General features: G+C 34.9%; 1 protein-coding gene and 1 pseudogene across 1 annotated transcript in view; both read right to left on the bottom strand.

Moving 5' to 3' along the window:
* LOC136418209 (uncharacterized) overlaps positions 1-26,386 on the bottom strand; it is a 166,165-nt gene that overhangs the window by 104,115 nt on the left and 35,664 nt on the right. The window lies entirely within an intron of this gene.
* LOC136418143 (piggyBac transposable element-derived protein 4-like) lies at positions 4,141-7,751 on the bottom strand (annotated as a pseudogene).

Here is a 26,386-nt window from a genome sequence, read left to right as displayed (position 1 = left end):
TTCGCACTTGTCCGGCTGTATTTTTAGAATGAAATGGAAAATTGTTTGAATACTTCAATTAATCGTTTATTATGATTTTCTAAGGTATCGGCATGGATTACTATATCGTCCAAATATACAAAACATCGAAGATTTTGAATCCCGGATAGGACAGTGTTCATGAGCTTCTGAAATGTAACGGGAATGTTCAAACCAAAAGGCATTCTATTAAACTGATAATGATCCGTTGGAGTAAAAAATACAGTTTTGGGAGCATCTTCCTCGGACATTTTGATTTGGTGAAAACCTGATGTTAAATCTATTATGGAAAAGTATTTCGAGTGGCCTAACTGATCCAGAATGTCGACAATGTTTGGAAGAGGAAACGAGTCGCCTACTGAGATATCATTAAGCTTCCTATGGCCAATTACGATTCTCCATTTTTTCAGTCCCGAGACATCTTGTTTTTTAGGTACCACCCATACAGGCGAATTCCACGGCAAATTACAAGGGATTATGATCTCGTTTTTTAACATTTCGTGAATGTGCCTATCAATTCCCTCTTTATGGATTTGAGAGAATCGATAAGGTTTTGTGTTTGCGGGTTTTAACCTTTAAACCCTACCCATATAAAAAAAGACACTTATCCCACCCTGGGGTACTACTGTACCCCGTAATAGAAAATTAAAAAAAAACTACAAAAATCAAATTTATTAGAAAAAAAACTTACATTACATTTTATTTTCTTAAAAACTAGTTATTTTTTGTACAGGTGGGACATATTTTTACTTGGTGTTCTGCGCAAATAAATTTTGAACACATCTGGCAACTGATACGACTTTTACAATCGCAAGATCGATTACAAAAGCTACACCTTCCTGAGGTTTTATCCTCATCTTGTTTTATGTCGTTTGATACGTTTTTTTTTCAATATTCCCACGATGCTGTTCCGAAGATACAAAGGCAAAGTTGGCCAAGTTAACCTTTCTCTCATATAGGGTTTTATGAGTAATAATGCTAAATTTTTCAAATATGTTCGTCTATTGGAAATGATTTCCTTTTCTTTTGCTTCAGAACCGTTGACAAGTACTAATGTGTTTACTCCGACAATATTCAGCAATCCATAAAATAGGCAAAGAGACCAACGACATGTTCTTCTGGAGACGGAATACTGATGACAAACCTTGTCTAGTGTGTCGACTCCTTCGGTTTTATTGTAGATTTGAATTATTTCAGGCAATGAAACATCTTTTCTTTATCTGCTTGATCATACATACTAGATAGCATCATCACATTTTTTTTTGTTTTCTGATTTTAGCGGACGGTATGAAAGAAATGTAAATTCCTCTAAGAAAGTAAACATTACACTATTTCTCTGCCTTTTTTTTATATCTGTAAAACTTGGGGGAATCTCTGCTTTGTTTGTCTTTATAGTTCCTACAATTGTCACTTTACGATTTTTTAACAATTTCTGTGCCATTGGGATTGATGTAAACCAATTGTCAAAAGTACAATTTCTGTTAGTTCCGTGAATGGGTTTGGTTATTTCCACTGAATAATACTCAGCAACTGGTATGTACACCTGCCGGAGTGAAACCTTTTTCAGTATATACTTGAGCATTGAGCATATAAAATGTCTTAGCATCACAAAGCATAATTTTAATCCCATATTTGTCAAATTTAGAGGGAATGTACATTTTAAATGGACACCTGCCTCTAAACGCAAGCAGCTGTTCATCAACTGTGCAATATTCAAAAGGAATATACAATTCCTGACTCTTTTGAACTATATGATCAAATAATTCTCTAATGGGGGTCAAGCAATTCTCTTTCTTTCGTTTAGCTCTAGTTTCACGATCGTTAAAACGCAAACAATTAGTAAGAAATTCAAATCTGGCTTGAGGCATTGTGAAACGGAAGTACCCCACCCCAGAATATTTATCAAATAACTCCTTGACAGTGACATGATTCATATTCAAAACTCCAGCTAACAAATATAGACCAAATAATGCCTTCAATTCAATTATACTGATATATTTAGTAAAATTAGATCTTATACTTTCAGAAACCGCTTCATCTTCTCTGCATCGTTAATTTTTATAACGAGATCGTTGTTTCTCTATTTCAGAGTTTGTGAATCGCACTATATTGTTCATAAGGTCATCAGTAAAAAATAAGCAGAAAGCTTCAAGACCCGATTTTACGTAACGAGCATCACCTCTGTTTCCAGGTAAATGATGCACTATATTTCTTTTTGCACGTCGGGTGCGAGTTGGCTTTACCCCGCTCCATTTAAATTTATTTTTTCCGAAGAGTTTAGTTGGTACATTCATTACTTTCACTAAGTCTGAATCATCCGTATCTAAGCCTTTATCTCCATTTTGATTCTTCGAAATTAAGTCAGAGTCACTTTCATCAGTGCTAACCCTGACATCTTTATCCCCGTCAATAGATTGAACTGTGTCATCCTCCTCATCAGAAGACTGATAAAGGTTATCTTCAGGGGATTCATCTTCCTTTTCGGTTAAATACTTTTCTATAATTGTCTCAAGTTCACACTGTTTTAGAAAGAGGCGCTGCCGTTTCTTACTAGGGCGACCACTACTTGTGGTTGGTTGAGAAGTTAAATTATCCATAACCTAAGATTTAACTATTTGTAACTTTACGCTACTTTTCAATAATAAACATTTCAAAAGACAAACTTACCAAAATTAAAAATATTCACTCAAAAACAATATTGCATTCTGCCACTGATGTATTGCTTTATTGCACTTATTAAATTTTCATAAGAAAATGGGTATCAATGAAACACGGCACTAAATGTTAATACAAGCTGGAGCGTTTTATTTTCTTATCGAAAGGCAAGGGCAGTGTCCTTTTCAAGACTAACTGACAAATCTCTTCTATATGGGGCATGTACGTCCTATTTCACATTTCGTTTATTTTATCCAGTCATCAATATTCTTAATTACTTTAACAATACTGGGACAAAGATACATTTCATCCAGTATTGTGAATTCTGAGCAAATTCTTTCCTTTATTTCTGGGTTTAAGACACTAATTTTGACAATGACTCCACTTCTAGGTTCTATGACATATCCTCTAAATTCTTTGTTTTATGGATTAATGAAGTCGAAATGTGAATTTTCTAGAAGTATTTGAATCGATTCATCTTTTATTTTAAGATGACTTTTATCGAATTCTAGGAGACATGAAAAATAAGTTAAGAAATCGCTACCTAATATACCATCGAATTTTATGGGTAAGTTATTGTTTATAGCATGAAATTGAAATCGAAATTATTTATCATTGATACTGAAATTAAGAGTTATAGAAAATAGAGTTCTATTTGGATTCAAGATATTTGCATCAACTCCTCGAAGGGTTATGAGGTCCGTGCATTTATGAACATGAGGATTGAATTTGAAAGTTTTGATCAGCCTTTCGGAGCTCACACCTATTTTGGGTATAACTCGCTCGGGCGCGAACTCAAACTCCGCAAACGTAAATTAACTATATTTTAGTTCCTTAGAAAAACATCTAGGGAAAAAATTTTCAAAAGCATAAATATAGTTTAAATATAATTTGTATAAAAAAATGCATCAGTTTTACAACGCTATTATTAAAAAAATGGTGAGAATAATTCAAACTAACGTTATAGTATATTAAGTATAATCTAAGTCAGTCTTATTCCTGGAGACAGTCCCCGCATATCATGAGAGAGTGTTCTAAACACATGAATTTTTGACATTGAACACATTGATAGCGAGTTGGTCTGTTCTTTTTTCGGTCGCAATATGAACAGCGTCCTCGATGTCCCTCGGGTACTGGCTCAGATGTGGGTGCTTCTAATCCTAAAATGTCCCTTATTCTTATTTGCATAACCCGTGGGATCGATTGAGTCACTCGTCGACGAATATGTTTTTCCACTAATTGAAAAGATAAAGCTCGTAAAAAGTGCCTTCTTTGTAAATTAGTAGAGTTGTTCATTGATAAAATGACGTATGAATTGATTCCAGTCACATTTAGTAAAGAGTAAAATATGACCATGGGCCACCTTCGTGTATTACGGGCACAATTATAAGCGGCACATAATTTGTCTACACAGTCGATTCCACCCTTAGTCATATTACAGTCCAATATCATCTCTGGTTTCTAAGATCACTCATCTATTTTATCATCATAATGCATACTTGATAAAAGCAAAACGTTTTTATTTCTTTTTGAAATAAAGGATTCGAATGTACAATTTTTCCTAAAGCCAAACACACTTGACAAAATTGGACGTCCCACTGGACGGGAAAACTCTTGAGGTAGTTCTCTCTTATTTTTGCGTACAGTTCCTAATAGTGTCCACTTAAAATCGGTATAAAGACAATTCAGTAAGTCCATATTGGTAAGCTAGTTATCGACTGTTACATTACGGCTAGTTCCTTTTATTGATTTACATAATCTTTGCACCACTGCAGTTGGTGAATTACTATAGGGTGAGTCATGAGGAACTGTACATACTTCTACCATGGGACAAGATTATTAAGAGGAATATCGAATGAACATTAAAAAGTTGCTCACATTTATTTTTGATGTTATACAGGGAGTTTTACAAATTTTGTCGAAGAATGGTTTTGGCAATAACTTTGTAATGCCAATTCACTTTTTTTTCATTTTTGGGTGAAAGAGTACTCTGTTGGGTGTGAGTGAGATAATGTATTCAGAGTTCGGAAAATCCAGGACCGTCTTCAAAAAATTTAGTAGTTTTTTTCCATACCAAAAAATTCACCCTGTATATCAATTTTTGAAAAAGCACTATACACATTTGTAAAAGGTTAGATGAACTAATAGTTATACCTATTCAACAGATCTGTCACACTCTTTATTGCTTTATAAAAAAACGAAGTTTGCGAATATGCTTTAGTTTTGGATATTTAGATAAACCTACCATTCTTATTTTGAATACACTGCATGTCAAAGTTATATATTACAATTAATAACAAAACGCAAGACTTTGCAAATTTAATGGAATCATAATGGAAAAAAATTTCTGAGAAATGCATAACATTTTAAATTTAAAATCACGAGAGAAAAAGGAACTTATTTTTACTATTGTCGGAAAGTGACTGAAAAAACTAACATAAGAAATTAAAAATTCGCTATTTACTATTACCAATTATTACTTAAGAATATTTTCAAAATGGAAACCTCTAGATTCCATGCATTTAGCTTGTTGAACAGTTAACTGCATGATTGACTTTCTAATTACCATGGGATGATTTCTAATATCATTAGAACAGTTAATAATTCTATCAAGCAATTCTTGCCATGTATCTACATTTTCTGCATAAACTAGTTCTTTTAAATGACTCCAAACAAAATAGTCAACGGGATTGAAATCCGGTGACCTTGGTGGCCATGAAATAGGACCTCCCCTTCCTATCTATCTGTTTTGATATGTAGCATCTAAATGGTATAGTACAGCCACTGAATAGTGTGGTGGTGTACAATCGTGTTGAAAATACATCTCTCGAATTCTAACATTGGCCAAAAGATTGGGTAATTTTGTAAGAAATCTAAGTAATTAGGCCCTCTTAAAAGACCATCAAAGAAGTGGAGTTCTATTAATTGATTATTTATGATACCAATCCAGACATTTACGGAAAATCGGTACTGCGAACGATACTCTCGAATTGCCCGACGATTTTCTTCAGACCATACGTGCGAATTACGTGAATTATTCACACCATCTCTAGTAAATTGGGCTCCGTCTGTGAATAGGGTTCTGTACAAAGCCGGTCTATTATTTTGGATCCATCAAAATCGCAAACGATGGATTTCATTCCCAGGACACAAGCATTACACCAATTGGATGTGGTAAAGATGTAAACGGTTTTTCCTCAAAATCCTTCTGACTCATGATTGAGTGACATTTTGTAGTTGCACGCTTAATTTTTTGGTGCTTATTTTAGGGCTCGTATCGACAGAAGCCAGAATATCCTCTTCGAGGTCAAAATTAACATGCCTCTCTGATCTTATTTTAGGAAACGTACCATTTTCTTTAATATAATTAAAAACAGATCCAAAGACCTGGTGGTTAGGAATTTTTCTTCTCGGATATCGTCTTCTATATTCCCTGACAGCAGTTCTCCCGTTCCCACCACAAAACCCATAAATAAAAATAATGTCCGCGTATTCGGCGTTTCCTTTATTAGCGTACTATTTACTTCTTAGTTAAAATGCCGCATAAATTCTCAAACACTTTAATTGTACTTGTTAGAATAAGTAGAAACAAATGTCAAAATATTACAAAAACAATAATGACAGCCCAAAACTTTCGCAGGCGCCTATGATTTGTTGGTAATAATTGATAATAGTAAATAGCGAATTTTTAATTTCTTATTTTTTCCATTATGATTCCATTAAATTTGCAAAGTCTTGCGTTTTATTATTAATTGTAATATTTAACTTTGACATGCAGTGTACTCAAAATAAGAATGGTAGGTTTATCTAAATATCCAAAACTAAAGCATATTCGCAAACTTCGTTTTTTTATAAAGCAATAAAGAGTGTGACAGATCTGTTGAATAGGTATAACTATTAGCTCATCTGACCTTTTACAAATGTGTATAGTGCTTTTTCAAAAATTGATATACAGGGTGAATTTTTTGGTATGGAAAAAACCTACTAAATTTTTTGAAGACGGTCCTGGATTTTCCGAACTCTGAATACATTATCTCACTCACACCCAACAGAGTACTCTTTCACCCAAAAATGAAAAAAAGTGAATTGGCATTACAAAGTTATTGCCAAAACCATTCTTCAATAAAATTTGTAAAACTCCCAGTATAACAACAAAAATAAATGTGAGCAACTTTTTAATGTTCATTCGATATTCCTCTTAATAATCTTGTCCCATGGTAGAAGTATGTACAGTTCCTCATGACTCATCCTGTCTTCAAATAGATCAATAGGCTGCTTGCCTACATAAACCTCCATATCACAAGTATAGAACGTCTTAGAGTCAGCCATAGCAAATACGTTAATCCCATATTTGTTGGGTTTATTAGGGATGTCTTGCCTGAACTTGCATCGCCCTCGGAACGCCTCCAATTTTTCATCTATGGTAACGAATTCTAATGGCGTATAGTCTGTTTTAAAATTTCCGACGACATTTTCGAAAATTTCCCTTATGGCAGCGAGATTGTCCGTTTTGTTCCGTTCATCTCTTGTTGTTAAATCATCAAATCGTAAATGTTGCAAAAGAAATCGAAATCTACGTTCAGACATGGTCAGTATAAACAGTTCCACCTGTACCATTTTTGCTCCATAGCTCATCGATGTTTAGACGGTTGGATTTCAAAACCTCAGCCAAATATAATAATCCAAAAAATGCTTCATTTTCTATTACATCAGTGTCTCTCGCATCCCTTTCTCGGTGGTAATTTACTCTCATCGACTGTATGCATTTATTTGTATAATGTACAATCAAGTTTAGAACCTCATTTGAAAAGAAGTACCTTCAACATTCTATTTCTGTTTTTAAATTTTTTGCAGCTCCTTTTACCCCTAACACATCTTTTATCAGGTTTTCGGCTCTTGTTTTTACTTTTTTGTTTGCTACATGCTTCTCCCACAGTGTTATACCATCTTTGCCAATGAATGTACCAGGTATACCGGTATGAAATGAGCGTCAGGATATAAATGTCTCGATATAGGGCATTTGTTGTAAACATACCTTTTTTTTGGTTTGCTTGGTTGATATACAAACTGACAAACATATTTAGTACAAATCAAGTCCTTGAACAAATAACACTATATTATTTCATTGTGCCAAAAATGTCGACTTTTGTACCACAAAATGATGATTTGCGGAAAGCATTAATTTTTTGCTTTCATTTGAAGAAAAGTGCTGCAGAGTCACATCGAATGCTTGTCGAGGCATATGGTGATTATGCTTTATCAGAAGCAACGTGCAAAAGATGATTTCAACGATTCAGAAATAACAATTTTGATATGGAAAATGTAGAACGTGGCAGGCCACCAAAAAAGTTTGAAGACGCCGAACTGCAATCAATATTGGATGAAGATGACACCTTAAGTCAAAAGCAAATGGCAGAAATGTTAAATGTTGCACAACAAACAATTTTTGATCGTTTAAAAGCTATGGGAAAGATCCAAAAATGTGGAAAATGGGTGCTGCATGAATTGAATGAAAGACAGATGGAGAACCGAAAAAACACCAGTGAAATTTTGCTTCAAAGGCACGAAAGAAAATCAGTTTTGCATCGAATTGTTACTGGAGATGAAAAATGGATTTATTTTCAAAACTCTAAACGGAAAAAATCATGGGTTGATCCGGGACAACCATCAACATCGACTGCAAAACCTGATCGATTCGGCAAGAAGGCAATGCTGTGTGTTTGGTGGGATCAGAAAGGTGTGGTGCACTACGAGCTTTTAAAACCTGGTGAAACCGTTAATACTGTTCGCTACCGACAACAATTGATTAATTTAAACAATGCGTTGATCGAAAAACGATCAGAATGGGCCAGAAGACACGGGAAGGTAATTTTGCTCCATGACAACGCACCTCCACACAAAGCAACACCGGTTCAGGATATCATCAAAACACTTGGCTGGGAGTTGCTACCCCATCCTCCGTATTCACCAGACTTGGCTCCTTCGGACTACTATTTGTTTTCATCGATGGGACACGCATTGGCTGAGCAGCACTTCGATTCCTACGAAGATGTAGAAAATTAGGTGTCTAATTGGTTTGATGACAAAGAGGCACATTTCTATTGGCATGATATCCATAAATTGTCAGAAAGGTGGTCAAAATGTGTAGAAAACAATGATCAATATTTTGAATAAATTTTATTTTTCTTTCCTTGTTAAAATTGGTGTTTTATTTTTACAAAATAGCGCTCATTTCATACCGGTAGACCTGGTAGGTACTCTTTCTGTACCAACTCCTTCTGAATCCGAAATTTTTTGTTCTGTGTCATTATTCAAATTCTCCTGTTCTAAAATGTCTTCTTCAGTAGAGTCTTCTTCATTATCATATTCAATAATTGTTTCCATGTTATCTTCTTCCAAACACTTGAGCATAAGCTCTTGCAAACGAGCCTGCTCTTCTTTCCAGGGGCACGTCATCTATAAAATATTGAAATATAAATTAAAATACAACCCAATCAATACAAAAATTAAAAAATAAAAGATAATACTTACCTCTATTGTTTTAAAAATTAGCAAACATTAAATCTCTCACGTGGACTCAGAATTCGACTGTAAAGTTATTGAATAATTTAAAATACGTATATGTCAGAAGATTCCTAACTCATAGAGAAACAAAAACAGAAGTTTAGGCAATACTTCTTTATTTCTCTAGAATCGGGAATCGAATGAATCCCTTTTTGATGAGTGAGAGTCACCCCGGGTGCATCTGCTTTTCTTCCAAAAAGCCTGTCACCATACCTTCCACATTCTTCCCACGCTTACATCCCTTAATAATCTTTTTTGCACCTCCATATAAGCCGGTCAAAGGAAAAGTAGTTTAATTGCATTAAAGTACTTTTTCGAAATAGAAAAGTTTTTCGTTTTATTGGATTAAAAAATCCATTTAACACATAAAAATATAATTCTCATGAATTCTGGAAAAAAACATTCAAAATTTATCTGGTATACAGTTATTGTAAAGAATTAACTTTATTAGACCTATTTTAAGAAATGTTGAAATAGGAATATCATTTTTCCAGTAAACATTTTTGAACTGTTTATCGATAAAGTGGTATAAGTCAGTGAGTTATACTACTTTTTCACTTAAATGGTGGCCTGGAGTTGATTTTATAAAATGACAGAAAAAGGCATCTACTATTAGTTTTTTTTTCTGGGACTATAATATTGATAATAATACATATTCATTTATAAAAATAATACCACAAAACATTAACAACATTATTTTATTATTGATCACAAATTGTTAATTAAAATTAACTGATAAACAAAAAATTTAAACATCTGGATGTTCTTCAACATCCGTTAACGGTCCAGTATCTATGAGATCTTCACTTGTTAACATGCCAATAAAAAAGTGATGGTCAATAGGAGGAATCCACTGAAGAAGACCTAACATATCTTTCTTTTTTGCGGCAGTAACGAGTCTGGGAGAATCATAGAGCAACAGATGGTGTACAGCATTTGATAGAGAAGTTCGGGGTCTACCTTTGTTTGATTTTTTCAGATCTAAGTTGCTGAATTCCACAATATGACTTAACGTCTCCTTATATAAAATCCCATTGGGAGTTTTATCAAATCGCAGCCACTGAACTTGTAACCATTTAAAAGGCATTTTGTTGGTATTAAATTTCCTTTTTGTGATCTGGCTTTCTAAATTTTGGGTTGAGAAAAAATCTTGCCTGTGCATTTCATACACGTCGAATAATTCGTACCTAATCAGAAGGAGTGTATATTAGAGCCGACTTTGCTGCTGTTCTCTCAATGATCCCAAAATCTCTGTCATTTGGTAGGAACGAATGACCAGACACCATAAATTTGTGGTCAATTTTTGTAATATTATTTTCAGGGTTTTCCACTATTGTTTTCCAAATCAGTGATAATTTCAAATTTTTGTTTTGTCCAGTACATGCGTCACTATACGCGATGATGTGATTAAAATTGGCACAATGACGTTCTATGTGTTTTAAAATACAAGAACCGATTTTTTGAGATTCTCTGGAAGTAATTGTTTCATTCCAGATATACATAAATGAAGCTCCAGTTGTAGTGTGATGAATCCCAAAGTTATAAACGTACATATTTCTCTTATAGTACGCGTTGGAAGTAGTAAGCTTGGGAAAAGCTAAAGATTTTTCAAGATCGGATGTCAATACGAGAGTGTTGTTAAATTTTTTGGAAAGTTCGGTGTCATCATTTAAACTTGCTCTGGCTTTTTCTGCTTTTCTCAAATAAAGCTCGTGTTGATTTTCCAATTCAACTTTTTGAAGACCGTTTGATATGATAGACACTTGGATTTTGTACTTATCACACTTTGCACATGTATCCTTTCTAGGACTGTGAAAAGATAAATTAAATTATTTGTTAAATATATCTCTGTATATATGCTCTTTAACCACTTTTTCTGGAGATACATCCCTGTCTTTGCAGTATTCTAGGTATAAATTGTACATTTTTCTAATATTGAGTTCGGTGTTTAAGTATTTCCTATTTGGATTATGAGTTCTGGCGTAATGACTGTCATATCTCGGAAACGCTTCAATCTGCTGTTTAACAATATTCAGCGGATCATCAGGTGTTCTCCTAGGACATTCTTTTTTTCCACGAAGACCCTCGCCTGGTGCCTTACCTATCTCTTCTTTTTTTAATAGTCTTTGAAGTCTTCCGTTTGAGATTTGAAATGTCTCCAAAAAATACTTTTTACATACTACAATACTGTCATTTCTAATGTTAATAATGTATTTGTACGTAACAGATTTAGGTCTTTTTGGCAATCCCACAATAGCACTTGCGCGCCGTTGGATCACTGCAAGTCGCTGGACGAGTCCCGAAATATACAGTATACAACAGTTCTATTCGTACACATGCATTTCTTGAATTAAAAAGGCGATATCTGTGTTACGCTTCAATAAAAAATATATTCAATTTTTCACAGTAAACAATAACTCTATTTTAAACAATTATGTAACAAAAAAATTTTTTTCTAGAATATGTAACATTAATAATTCGTTAATTTAACAAAAACATTCACTTTTCATACAACACTTCTGTTCGTACACCTTAATTTAAATACACCAATAAACAATAATTTTCATTTGAATAAATAAATTAATATTTTGTGGAATAGCCTTTCGCTTTAATTACCGCTTGACATCGTTTTTTCATTGACGATGTTAATTTTTTACATATATTTGGATTTATTCTTTCCCATTCTTGAAGAATAATTTGTTTCAGTTCTGATTTTGAGGAAATTTGATTTTTTCTAATGTTTCTTTTCAAAATGGCCCATAAATGCTCAATGGGATTTAAATCGGCCGATTGCGGAGGTGTTTGAAGCAATTTTGGAACGTTCCAAATTAACCACTCTTTATTGAGCAGAGCCGTATGTTTCGGGTCGTTGTCGTGTTGGAATCTATAGACCCTGGGCATACCTAATTTTTCGACACTTTGCTTGACGTTTCTTTTCAAAATTTCGTTGTAACCGTGTTTGTCCATAGTATTTTCAATAAAGTCAACAGATCCAACTCCTCTTGATGACGTACACCCCCAAATCATTAAAGATCCACCACCATATTTAACAGTTGGAAGTGTATTACGTGGATTATTGTCTTCAGTGGCCTTTCTCCACACTCTATGGATTCCATCGGACCCAAAAAGATTGATTTTGGTTTCATCGGACCAAATGACACTATCCCAAAACTCTTCGTCTTTGTCTATATGCTCTTTAGCGAATAGAAGACGTTTACGGCGGTTTACCTTACTGACATAGGGTCTTTTCCTGGGTACTCTACCATGATATCCGTTTTTCCACAGTACTCGACGAATTGTTTGAAGACATACAAGCTTTCCTGTTATATCTTGAAGGATCAGACGAATTGTTGGTACACTAATTTTAAGATTTTTCTTAATTTCTTTAATAATTATCCTTTCTTCTCTTTCGCTTAATTTCCTTTGTCTCGGTTTTTTGGGGAAATTTTTAATGGATCCTTGAGTTTTAAATTTATTAACAATATATTGAATTGTTGAGTGCGATTTGTTGGTCATTTCACCAATTTTTCTCAAACTATAGCCTCTTAAAGCCATATTTATGATAGAATTTTTTAAATCTGTACTTAACTGCACTCGTTTCGACATTTTCCAAATGACTAATAAAAGAAACATCAGATACATATGTAAGTGCATTTTTATTCCTCGTGAATATATCCAAAGGAATTCTTAAAAAAAACTGTTTACTAACATTTAGCTCCCTTTCTAATCAACGAACAGAAGTGTTGCACGTAGTAAATACGACATTTTTGTAAATTTAATTAATTATCTATGGTAGATTAGAAGATAAAAATTCATGAACATTATATAATTGTTCACAACATATTTATTGATCACAATAATGAAATAATTATTGCTAAAAATAAATTTAAAAGCATTTAGAGAGTCTTTTACATTAAAAATGCAGGTGTACGAATAGAAATGTATGTATTTTGTTTTGGGAAGTCATTTAAATTCCAGAAAGGAGTAAACAGGCTGTTTCTGTCGTCATTATCGATCATTTCATTGCAACGTTTTAAACAGCCACAAATTTTGTTTTCAAAACATTTTTCAGGAACAACTTGCCCTTTCTTAGTAATATATTCTATACCAGCATTTCTCAGAAATTTTCGTTTTGCCTTTTGGTGGTCACTATCATGTCGAACACGTTTCCTCCCTTTTATGAAATTACTTGCGACGCTATCTGCCTGGCTATTAAGATTAATAGGTGAACTAAACATTACTAACTTCCAAAATTATGCTGTATATTATAAATAAATTATTTATTTGAAATTATTGCTATATTATAACCATCCAGTTCAATAATCTATGTAAAACTATTTGTGCTTATCGTATTAACAAACAGGTAGGAACTTGAATAGCATCGTGACGCATATGTATGTATGTGGTCGATGAGTTATACCGCTATTCCAAAAAGCGCATGGTTTTACGTTAAGGGCAAAAACTTTAAAGGCTCACATCTCTTTTAATATAATGTTTTGACATATGCGACTTCTTCAGTAAATAAATTACCACCCCAGGCACCAAAAAAATTGTAAAACTTAAAAACTCAAAATCAGTCAGATAGACCACTTTTCCTCTGACCGGCTCATATGTTTTTAGGCGAGATGATAAACAGACCTTTATATTTTACCACAAATGATCTATTTTGACTAATACAAGTTTAGTCCATTTCTAATTTACAATGGGGCACCAGCAGGTGCCTCTGACATTCCACATATGCCCAAGGATAAGTTACAATATTATGAAACAACATGTGTTTTGCATTTACATTAAATGAGTTAATAAGCAACCCCATATTACTTTCTTTATGAAAGCTCACATATACATTAAATTGTTTTTCATTCATTCTCTTAAATTCTTGCACCCTGATTAAACTGTATTTAACAATATTCAAATGATCCGCCACCTAAAGCGGGTACTTGTTCAAAGGGTGTCGGTTCTTTGTCGACGATGCCGACAAAAGATTATAGTTGATACTGCAATTCTAATGTGATACATTAAATATTTCGGCAAATACCGACAAAGTATATTGTAAACATTAGAATATGTTTCTTAGTGCGAACTATGAACGTATCGCCAGGATAAGTTGCCTATATGTGGTTTAACAAACGGATTATAACTAAATACTAAACACCATCTATGTAAAATAACCTAAACCCGCCTCCCAATCAACAACCACTTCAACACTGCTCACTGAGATCGTTGAGACAGATAGATACTCAGAGGCGTTAAAGAATAACATGGTCGATTCTGGAATTAATGAAGAAAGAGTATGTTTGCGAAGTGAGAGTACGCGCGCGAGCGCTGGAAGGTTAGGGAAATAAATGAAATAGGAAAATGCACCGGTATCGATAAGGAATATACAAGGGTTCGGAGTGCTCTCATTTATGTGGAGGATGGCATAGGCTGTGGCTGAGGTGTTAATGATTGTGACTCGGCCTCGAAGGTGTGTACTCTCGTTTGGGCCGGATTGAAACGAAGGTTTTGGTAGTTTAAAGAATTCTCAGGTTTTTGCGGGTGTTGATTTTAAATGTTTAGCTCATTACCTGGAGGTTGTTGGTTATAACGATTTGTATTATTATACAGTGGGTAAAATAATTATTTGCACACCCATGATTTTGTGACCATTTCAATTAATCTTGAATACTTCAGTTTTAATATTATATCAATAAATTATTTATATATGTATGTAAGATTTCGGTATGGTTATGAGAAAATAAAACAAGGCAAGTTTTGAGGTACTCCTTTACTTCTCAAGAACCAGGGCCAGAATGCCCCCCCGATACACACGTCTTATTCACCCCCGAGCGCATCCCTTTCTTTTTAAGAGCAGTGATAAGCCACGTTCCAGGTTTTTTCTCACGATTCCCTGATCCATCATCAATTTTTCTCTCGCCTATGTTAAGGAATTCATAAACAACCCTCTATCGTCTTCTCACGCTTATCTTAGAAGTAATTCACGGCTAACCCCCATTTCATTCTCACATGGTATTACTTGATAGTCTTAACATAAGCAAGGAATGCTCACATATACACATATAATCTATAAAAATCAAACATATGTCTAACTAATCGTACAACATTGGAAAAATATAACAATTAACTCGTATAACATTAAATAATATTAAATATCTAACAAAAAAAGTATTTGCACAGTAGGTAGCCTAAGCAAAGTGAATGTAAAAAAAATATTAAAAAAGCATAATAATATTAATTTAATATTTGGTATGTAATCCATTCGCATCATTAATTACTTGTAATCTTCTGGACATGGACTCCACCAATTTTTTAGTAAGATTCTCGGGTATTTTGTCCCACTCTTTAGTAATCATATTCTTCAAACTTGTTTTGCTGGTAACTTTTTTTTTTTTAATTTGAATATTTAAATGACGCCACTAATTTTCTATAGGGTTGACGTCTGATGATTGTGGGGGTATGAGAAGTCGATGTCTTGCATTATACAACAGCCATTTTTTAGTTTTTCTAGCTGTATGTTTTGGGTCATTGTCTTGCTGAAACCATAAGGGTTCAGCAATTCCCAATTTTGCTGCGCTTGTTAACAAATTACGACGCAACACGCCTATATAGTATACAGCATTCATTTTGTCCTCAATAAATTCAATTTTACCAACTCCCCTGTATGTCATGCATCTCCAAAGCATAACGCTTCCTCCGCCATGTTTGACAGTAGGGTGTAGATTCTTGATATCCAATTCTTTGTTTGGTTTACGCCATACAAATGTTTTTCCGTCGAAATTAAATAGATTAAACTTTAATTCATCGGAAAATATAACATTCTTCCAAAATTCTATTGGTTCATTGATGTATTTTTTAGTAAATATTAAACGTTTCTAACAATTTGCTTCACTAATAAAGAGCTTCTTTCTAGGAGATCTACCAAATACCTGGGAGCCATGCAGAATATTCCTTATAGTTTGAGCACTGACAATTTTGTTAGATGTTGTAGAGATATTATTGGCCAGACTTTGAGTAGAAAAAAATGGATTTTTGGAGATTTCTTTTAAAACTTGCCTCCGTTCTCTAATAGTGAAAACAGTTAGTCGTCCTGATTGCGGTTTACTTTCGGTAGAACCTATCTCTTCATATTTTTTTTATCACGTACCGCACTGTAGAAAACCCAATTTTCAGCAAATCGTCTATTTCCCTGTAGCTTTTTTGTTGAGGTCGCAATAAAATAATTTGAGCGCGTACACTTTCAGATAATTCAGCTATCTTCGGAGACATTTTTACAAATAAACCTTTGTCAACTAATGCACAATTACATACGCATCATACAAGTTTTGGCTTGCTTGTGTTGTTATAAAATAAATTTTCGTTTCAGAAAGACACGATCAACGACTACATTTTTCTGAGTTGGACATAGTGTGCAAATACTTTTTTTGTCCGATATATGATATTATTTAATGTTATTTATATTTTTTTAATTTATATTTATTATATTATTATTATATTAATGTTATTTAATATTAGTCAATAACAATACTTTTTGAGTTCTATTATCACATGATTAGTTAATTATTTATAAAGCATTTATTCGTATACTGTTAAAATCAAATTTTTATTAATACACTGAAATAATCCAAAAATCATGGGTGTGCAAATACTTATTTTACCCACTGTATGTTCTTTTTCTACACTCCTCTACCACATATTCATTTTTCCTATAATATCTACAGAAGCTTGATGCTGGGTAGTGATTACTAAAATTAATATTAAAGTTGCAATTTGGAGGATTTTGGTAAGTATTTGGATTTGAATTAGAGACATTGTAAGCATTACATTGAGAATTTGGAGATCTGCTTGAGGGAAAGCGCCGGTTATTCCTACAGTTTTACGTGTAGTAACCATGTTTTTGGCAAATTTGGCAATACTTATTAAATGACGAATTGCCTATTTATTTATTTTTGAAAACATGGGTTTTTGCTTTTAATTCCTACTTTTCATTTATTGCTAGGGCGATAGCTCTTTCTAATGAATCAGGTTTTTGGCATTTTAGTAAGAGTTCTAGGTCTCTTGATAATCCTCTTATGAAGACATCATGAGCTTGATTTTTGAAAAAATTTTCGAACAATTGTTTTGATTCTTGAGATAAATTAGGCTCTAAACTATTGATTAACTTGTTGTAGCAAGCTTCAATTTCATTAGCAAAACTTGAGACAGATTCTCCAGGAATTTGTCTACAGGAATTGAGCTCCATTTGACACTGGCTTGTCGTGCACCTTTCTAAACATGTATTTACTAAAAATTGTTTCAATTCCTCCCATTCATTAAAAGTTTTATATTGAGGTATCGCTTTTGCGTGGCCTGTTAACTTAGTTCTAACCGTAGCCAATAAAATAAGCTTATAACTAGACTTAATGTGTAAGAAGGCGGCATCGCAATTATCTAAGAATTCGTGAAGTTGAGCTTTATTGCCATCAAACTTAACTAACATTTTTTCGGCAATCTTTAAAGAAATGTATTGTGTCATCGTATCGTTAAAGTTAGACATATTTGATCCTATTAAATTGGGAGAATTTGATCTTGAAGAATTCGGTGAGTTTGGAGTTTAGCTTATTGATTAAATTTGACCATTAGTTTCTTTGGGATTAGGCTGTATGGGCATAACTAACAGTACTGCGTATTGTCCTAAAGGCTCGTTCACTTGTCCTTGTAGTTCTGGATTCTTGCGCTGTATTTTCTGGAACAGTTCCTTGAAACCCTACAACTGGGTTGCGGCTGGTTCGTACGTCAAGGCACCTACTGTTTCAGGACGTTGTCGCTGCTACAAGATCTCACTTCTGACACCAATTTTGTAATGGAACTCGCGAAACAAAACTCGGGAACACTTTTGGCAGATATTTATTCCACTCGTTATGACACACCTTAATCGTTTACAAAACTCAAAATTTTGGGATTAAAGCACCGAATATAGATAAATAATAGAAAGAGCCGAATTTGAATGTGCAAGAGTTATAAGGAAGAGAACAAAATTCCGAGAGAGTCAAGTTATATTAGTCCCTTTTACAAGCTTCGGGGTATCTTAAGTACCAAATCGGGGGTTAGTACCCATAGGCGTGCTCCGATTTTAGGCAATTAACAGGGCAATTCACAAATGGTAACTTTTTAAATCCTTAAACGGTAACGTTAAGAAAATCGCAAGAAATGATTATTTACGGGGGTGTTGCAGCTGTACAGATTTTGGCTAAATGTGGATGTTTTTAGACTTTGTTTTGACAAGGAAAAGGAGTTAAAGTTTCTTTATGTAGGGTAACCCTTATTGGAAGATAATTGATTCCCAACATATGGCCATCTCGGGCATATCACTAAAGTAGTGAAGTACATGTACATAGGCGTAGCCTAAGGGTACATTACACAACTAATAATACATGTGAGCTTGATGGTTTCTGTCAAATTCTGAATCTCTGGGATGTCTATGGTTTGCCCTGTGAGTAGATAGAGTGGGGAAAAACCCGTTGTTTTTTGAATGGTCGTATTGAGAGTTAACTGTAACTTTGAAAGAACGCTCGTCCATTCTGACTTGTTGCCATTTAGGTCCGCCCTGAGCAAATCTAGAATTGTCGAGACGTATCTTTCAATTTGGCCATTTCCACGCGGGGCACTTTTAGCAATAAGATGTTGTGTAATCTGTAACTCTGAAAGTAGCTGCTTCACTCGTTGATCAGTGAAATTGGTTCTTCTATCGCATATTAATCGTTTAGTGTTTCCGAATATAGTTAGATAAGTCTTTAATTTCTCGCATGTCTCAGGGCCGGAGAGGGTTTTTAAGGGGATCAAAAACAGGTATTTTGTGAAGGCATCGATTACAAGAAGGACATGCTTGTAACCGTCTGGTGATGTAGGGAATGGACCAACACAGTCACAGTGTACGGTGTGGAAAGGAATGGGGATTTTATTGATAGGATGTAGCCGTCCCTGTTTGGGTCCAGTATGCTTCTTATTCACGATACACTTTAGGCATCGATCGCAGTATTTTTTGACAAACCTGGCCATTCGTGGAAACCAGAAGTAGTGGTTTATTTTAGCAAATGTCTTATCTGGTCCCACGTGAGACTGTTCATCACGGAATATTTTTAGTAATCCGAGCCTGCTTCCTTTTGGGACAAAAGCTCTGTAGATTGGTGGATTTTGGCCCGGATTTATTTTTCTAAATAAGATGTCGTTTTGACAGAAATATTCGTGAGTCAGATAGCCATCAAGCAATTTTGATTTGATAATTACTAAGTACATTAAGTAGCGTCGCAATAGAATCAATATTGCTATTAAAGGCTGCTGTTTTAACATGAGTGTCGGTTATGTCACCAATAACCAGCTCAATTATTTGGCCAACACTTAAGTTAAAATTCAGCCCTTTCAATAACGATATCTTCTTTCGTGCGTACTCACAGTAACCCGTTGCTTGTCCGCTGGTGTACAAGCTTGCCCTGCGCAGCCGCTCGCTCAGGTTTCGTCGTACAGGATAGAGCTGACAAATTTCTGCTCGAAAACTAGCCCAATCCTTTCTTGCTGGGTGCCAATTATTGTACCACTCCTTAGCGTCGCCCTCCAAAGCGCTTGCAGCTCGGCAAAGTTGTTCGAAATCAGTCCAATTAAAGGTGGTCGCCAAGGCCTGCACGTCATCACACCACCCGTTCGCCCCTACATCGCTCTTCGAGGGGTCGAAGGTCGGAATGTCCACTGGCATAGCAGGCGCCTGCAGCACAGGCACGGCTTGTTGAGGCCGTTGTTGCATTTCACGAAGAACAGCCGTCAAAACACTGGTCAATTCTTCCATACTAGCGTACTTTTCTGTACACGAAACGCACCCACAAAACAAGCGCACTTTTCACACAACTAATTGTTTTACACGTTGTGGTATCTTCGCGAGTCTATCCCACTTCTGATGTCAGAAGTTCCCTAACTCGTAGAGAAACAAAAACACAAGTTTAGGCGGTACTTCTTTATTTCTCTAGAATCGGGAATCGAATGAATCCCTTTTTGATGCGTGAGAGTCACCCCAGGTGCATCTGCTTTTCTTCCAAAAGCCTGTCACCATACTTCCCACATTCTTCCCACACTTACATCCCTTAATCATCTTATTCGCACCTCCATATGTTTTTAGGCGAGATGATAAACAGACCTTTATCTTTTACCACGAATGATCTATTCTGACTAGTACAAGTTTAGTCCATTTCTAATTTACAATGGGGCACCAGTAGGTGCCTGTGACATTCCGCACATGTCCAAGGATAGGTTACAATATTATGGGACAACATGTTTTTTGCATTTACATTGAATAGGTTGATAAGTAACCCCATATGGCTTTCTTTATGAAAGCTCACATACAGGTAAATAGAGTGGTATTTTTAAATGAGGTTAGATTAGTTCGTTTATGTTCGAGATTACGCAGAACACATCAAAGACATACGGATTCGCTGTCAAATAATTCCATGGCCTACTTGATCAGAAATTTTTTAAAACACAAGGTATTATGATGATGACAGACAGTCAGCATAAATGATCTCTCAACGTATGGGCTGGAATTTTTGATGGATAACTACCTTATTGGGCTCTATTTTTTTGAAAATAATTTAAATGGTGCTCTTTACTATGAGTTTTTAAGTACTCAACTGTTAAGGACTTTTAGGTTATTGTTTCTTGGCGTAGTTTGCTTAGTTAATTTGTTTTGTATTTTTATCCCTTAAGTTACGCCCATGGGCATCGATACGTATTTGAAGGATTCCATCTGGGCGCCAGACCATCGTACCCATCAGGCCATATCGAAGGGCTCTTTATGGCTGGGAAATACGCTACTAGTCAAAGGAAGCTTTCTAAATTGGACCTTTGCCGCGATCCGCAATTCGGCGGATCGCAATACTTCAATGAAAGCGACTTGTATAGGTATTTGCCAGATGGCGGCGATTTTATGACCTTAGGCGCGACCATTGCCCGCAATGGCGTCTGGTATTGGTGCGCCCCTGGGTGGAGTTCCTCGGGTTTAGTACTTAAGGGATGATCGCAGTAATTTTGCTCTCTTTGACCAGTGCTCGCTCTAGACATGTGATCGTAAACGTAACTCGTAATCTTCCCAACTAAGCAAACTCCCACTTCATACTTAGACCAATACTTTACCATTATTTATATAAGTGAAATTTAATATAGTCCACTTTCGTAAACCAAATTGTTGTTTTCGTGGTTTTCGTTTATCGAAGGAACCTCAACACAACTTTTTGCTCTTTTTCAACATATTCCGGTGCATATTGTCGAAAAAATGTAGTTTCAGCAAGATTGTGCCTCCGCTCATTTTGCTAGAAACGTTAAAAAGCAGCTGAATCAACAATTTCCTTGGAGGTGGATAAGTCGAGGAGGCGCTATAAATTGGCCAACGCGCTCTCCAAACCTTACACCACTAGATTTCTTTTTATGAGTATATGTGAAAGAAATTGTATACAAAGAAATCCCAACTACAAAAGATGATATGAAAATGTACATTCGTAATACATTCGCATCCATAACGCTAGTTATGCTTCAACGTTTCAAGGAATCCTTTTCTAAACGCATCAATAAATGTTTGGTACAATGCGGAAAATATTTTGAACATTTACTTTAGCAGTTATAAGTACACCCAATTTTGTGCTATTCCTTTTTCAAACTTTTTTTTATTTGTTAACTATTATTTAATTTGGATTAGTTCAATTTGTCACTTAAGTTTGATTTGTAAAACAAAAGTTTATTTTAGTACTAACTTTTTTTTAATTGTAATAAACAATTAAATACAAAAATGAAACCTTACACCATAAATTAAAATGAAAGTTTGTCTCTTTCAGATTTGTTTCACCGATTCTTTACATGCACACAAGGAGTTCCAGTTAAAAGTTTAAGAACAATTTAATATATATTAATATTCAATAAATCGCAATTTTCATAAAATAATGGCATAACTTCTAAATCCTACGGTATAAATTATTAAATACATTTTTAGAATCACGAAAGACAGCTGATTTCAAATATGTAATAATATACAGGGTGTTCCATTTGAAAACATTGAGAAATTTGAAAATAGATAAAAATTCTCGTTCATCCCTGTGTAAAAAAATAAAGGTATCTCAAAATTTGAAAGTAATTTTGAAAATAGAGCATATGTATTATTTTATTACATAATAAGAACTCTTGTGTTTTTTTAACGTTGAAACTGTAAATAGCTATATTAAGCTTTATTTCTATTAAAAAATCGTCATAGGTATTAAATGATCCGGTATAAAGTACGATAACCTTATATTTTTAGAATCAGAAGAAAAAGCCGAATTTAAAAATACAAAAATATATGTTTGGTATGTCACACGTTTTTGGACAACCCTGTATACTTATTAATATTTTCCGATTGTGCCTCTCTAAAAACTGTACAATTTTTGTGGAAAAATTTTTCCCTGTCTCTTAACTTAAAATTACAGGTACACACTTAGTACGAAAGGTGGGTATCGGAATGTTATTAGCTGCATATAAAGTAATTTGTGACTCAACATGGTGGGCTTTGAGTGTTTTGGCTACGATTCATACATCTGAATCAGAATCGTTAAGAAAATGCCTGGTAAATTGTTTCGGATCACTTACCTACGACTGATTAACCTTTTAATATTTGAAGGTGATAGTGCATGAGATTGGTGGCGATTTGGCTTTCCTGCGTCACTGGTCACCTCGAGTGACGCGGAATCTAGTTTCCCTGGTTGTAACTACATGGTGACATGCATTTCTTTGCTCTCTCTTTGTAACGTTCGTAATACCAGCAAACACTGGGTTCGTATGTCCTCTAGGTTAGTGTTTTCAATCGTCTACTGTGTTCTGAAATTTCCTTCAGTTTCTCCACCTCTTTTGTTAGTTTCTGAATGGCTGCGGTTAAAATTGCTGTATTGGTGGTATCTACAGGTTATTGTATTACAAGAGTGTATAGCAGCTCGATCTCTGCAATCTCATCAGCCATCTTTGCCAGGTTCTCCAGAGTGTCGTAGCTCGTGATCAAAATTGATTGGGTTTGTGCTGGCAAATGTAACCAGAGGGTGTTGAGCAATTTTCCTGACACTGAAGCGTCGCTTAGCCTCACCATCTCACTTAATAGACAAGAGGGTTTCTAGTCTCCCAATACTACCTGTGAGAGCAGTTTTCTGAGCTTCTTCTCACTCGACTCAGAGAATGATATGATGAGTCTGTGTTTGATTCCATGATACTTATTGTCCATTGATGGATTAATCATGAAGTCAGTAATTTGAGTCAGGGTTTCGGTGTGGATGGTTGCGATCATGTCATTGTATTTCGTGGAATCAGCCATGATATGTGCCAGGTCGAACTGTTTCCAGTTGCATAAACCAGAGCGTCGGGTCTCTGTTCCAAAACGGCTCGAAGAGACACTCTGCCCACCTGTGCCGTAGGGTTGACGGTATGAGGCAGGTTTGAGGTTGTGGTGTTCTCAAAGTTTCTGCACCTAGCTGTGTGAGATCACTTCTGGAGATGGACTGGGGCTTACTACTTGTAGATGATTTGCGATGGCGGGAATGCTTGTTGGGTTTTACAATTGCTGCTACTGTTTTTTCTTCTTGGGGGAGTCATACGTCGTTATAGTTGCTCACGTCCTTGTTCGTCGGGGGTCAGTGTTGGTTTTGTCAGCGGATTTTAATAAAACACAGTTGAAGAGTAAATAAAAATTATGTAATAAAAGAATAGTAAAATAAAAAGGTAAAAAAAAGGAAGCACGGCAACCGAAATCTCGAAAGGCACGAGGGTGATTGACTTATCTTATGAAAGCATAAACTGATTGTTTACATTATGGCTTCTCGGTATATCGCTTGTTGTCTTCATAAACAAAAAGAATGAACGGCTATTGAAATAGCATTTGGAATATTATTTATTTCAATAGTCAGCATTTGTGGCGTTAGACGTTATGTGTTGAGGGGTTTTCGGTCATTTGGCCTGAGATCAGCTTTTCCTAATACCACCTTAAACCGATGATTATTATCGTGGACGCTACGATCTGATCCACCATCGAATAATTATAACCATGTCGCGCAGAAGACTTATTAGTTTGTTGGAAGCTGGATATACAAGGGAAAAATAGATTACTTTCTATTCGACTACTTTATTACTCCACACTTTTACTTCTTCCATCTTCACCCTAGACCTGTCTCTGCTGTACTGTCATCTCCGGGCTTTTTCGCCGTCCTTCAACTGTCAGTGTGAGTTTTAACCCCGAGTGAAGTAACTCTTAACTATGTCATTTTAGACTCAACACGACTCGACACGTATTTTAAATTTTAACTTATTAGCTACACTGGCTACCAACTATTAATTCAATCAGTCGTCGGAAGTCCTCCCGCTTTCTGCTATCAACAACGAGTTATCAATAGTAAATCAGAACTTTTGATTTTAAAAAACAAATGTTTATTCCCAATGAAATCTAAGTTACAACTAACTATTTCACTAAACTATGTGAATGAAGTCAACATTATTGAAAATAAAAATGCGGGTTCCCAGGTAAATGTAAGTTAGCAGTTTTATATACAGTGTGAAAGTTTTGGATGAAACAGTCCATATAACTAAGATGTCAAACATATGCGGCCAAAATCCTCGGACACATCGATTTTTATTTTTTCTTGCGGTTTTTTTGATGATAAATTCATGTATACAGAGTAGTCCAAAAATCAGATAGGACCACCAACTTGGTTTTTTCAAATGGAAACACTTATTTTTTATTTCATTTTTGAATTCTACCCAAAATTCTAAGTTTCTTTTATGTACCATATTCTATACTTAAACGCAACAGGTCTCGAGAAATTTACGATTGAACATTGTTGACGTTTATTTACCATGTGTCCCAAAAACTTTTTGATCAAGTAGATCATGGAATTATTTGAACGCGAACCCGCATGTCTTTTTTTATTGTTTATTTTTGTTCAGTTTCTGTTTATGCTAAGTAGTGTTCCTCGTTGCTTTTGATTTATTTCAAAATGGTTTGTCATTTTACAGAAAAGCAGAAATCGAAATTCTGATTATAAAAGTATGTGGAGATAGACAACGTACAGATCAAGAAGTAGGTGTTTTATTTAACAATAAATATACAGATGATGGTGCTTTAGTGCACTCCACAGTTTCTAAAATTTTAAATAAGTTTTCTGAACTAGGACATGTTAGAGACAATTCACAACATCGGTCTAAAGTGCCCGAAGAAGTGTAATTAAACGTTTTATTGCAGCTACAAGAAAATCCACATAATACCTCGCGAGCAGTGGTTGTTAATAATAACATCAGCCACACTTCTGTTCTGAAATATTTGAAAACTTATATTTAAATGGCATCCATACAAATTACCACGAGTTGTTTGGTCCACGAGTTAAATGCAGGTGATCCTAATCGTAGAGTTGAATTCTATGCTAACATGATGGAGAGGTGCAATACTGATGCTACTTTTGTCAACCATATTATCTTTTCTGATGAAGCTAATTTTACACTTAACAGTACAGCCAATAGACAAAACTGTCGCTATTGGGTGCTCCAAAATCCTCATTGGATAATGGAGACCCACACTCAATTTCCACAAAAGGTAAATATTTGGGTCGGAATAGGTGGCAACAGAATTTTAGGACTCTATTTCATTAACGTAACATTAATGAGTAAAAAGTATTTAAAATTGCTCATAGATTTTGTTGCTGCTCTTGTTGAGTTATATCCAAATGAGAATCATCTTGATGTTCCCAGTGATACTTTATGGTTTCAACATGATATAGCACCCCCTCATTACCACATCGATGTTAAGGCTTATTTAAATGGCATTTTTCCTGATCGCTGGATTGGGAGACGAGGGGTAATTAAATGGCCGGTACCATCATCTGACCTCACGCCTTTAGATTATTTTCTATGAGGTTATCTTAAGAATGAGATATACTTTAACTAACCAGCAACTATGGAAGCCTTAAAAAAAGAATCTGTAATGAAATATAAACGATTACCCCAGCAATGCTTCAAAATGTCAAACAAGAGTTTATTCATCGTCTTGCTTACTGTCAAGAAGTAGGTGGGATCCAATTTGAACATTTAATTTAATTGTTGCTTGTTGTTTTATTTTGTATTAAATCGGTCCTTT

The sequence above is a fragment of the Euwallacea similis genome, chromosome 33 (genome assembly GCF_039881205.1).
Source record: "Euwallacea similis isolate ESF13 chromosome 33, ESF131.1, whole genome shotgun sequence".
In the NCBI taxonomy this organism is placed as follows: domain Eukaryota; kingdom Metazoa; phylum Arthropoda; class Insecta; order Coleoptera; family Curculionidae; genus Euwallacea; species Euwallacea similis.
The sequence above is the reverse complement of the archived record's forward strand: the minus strand, read 5'-3'. Positions and strand labels throughout refer to the sequence as shown.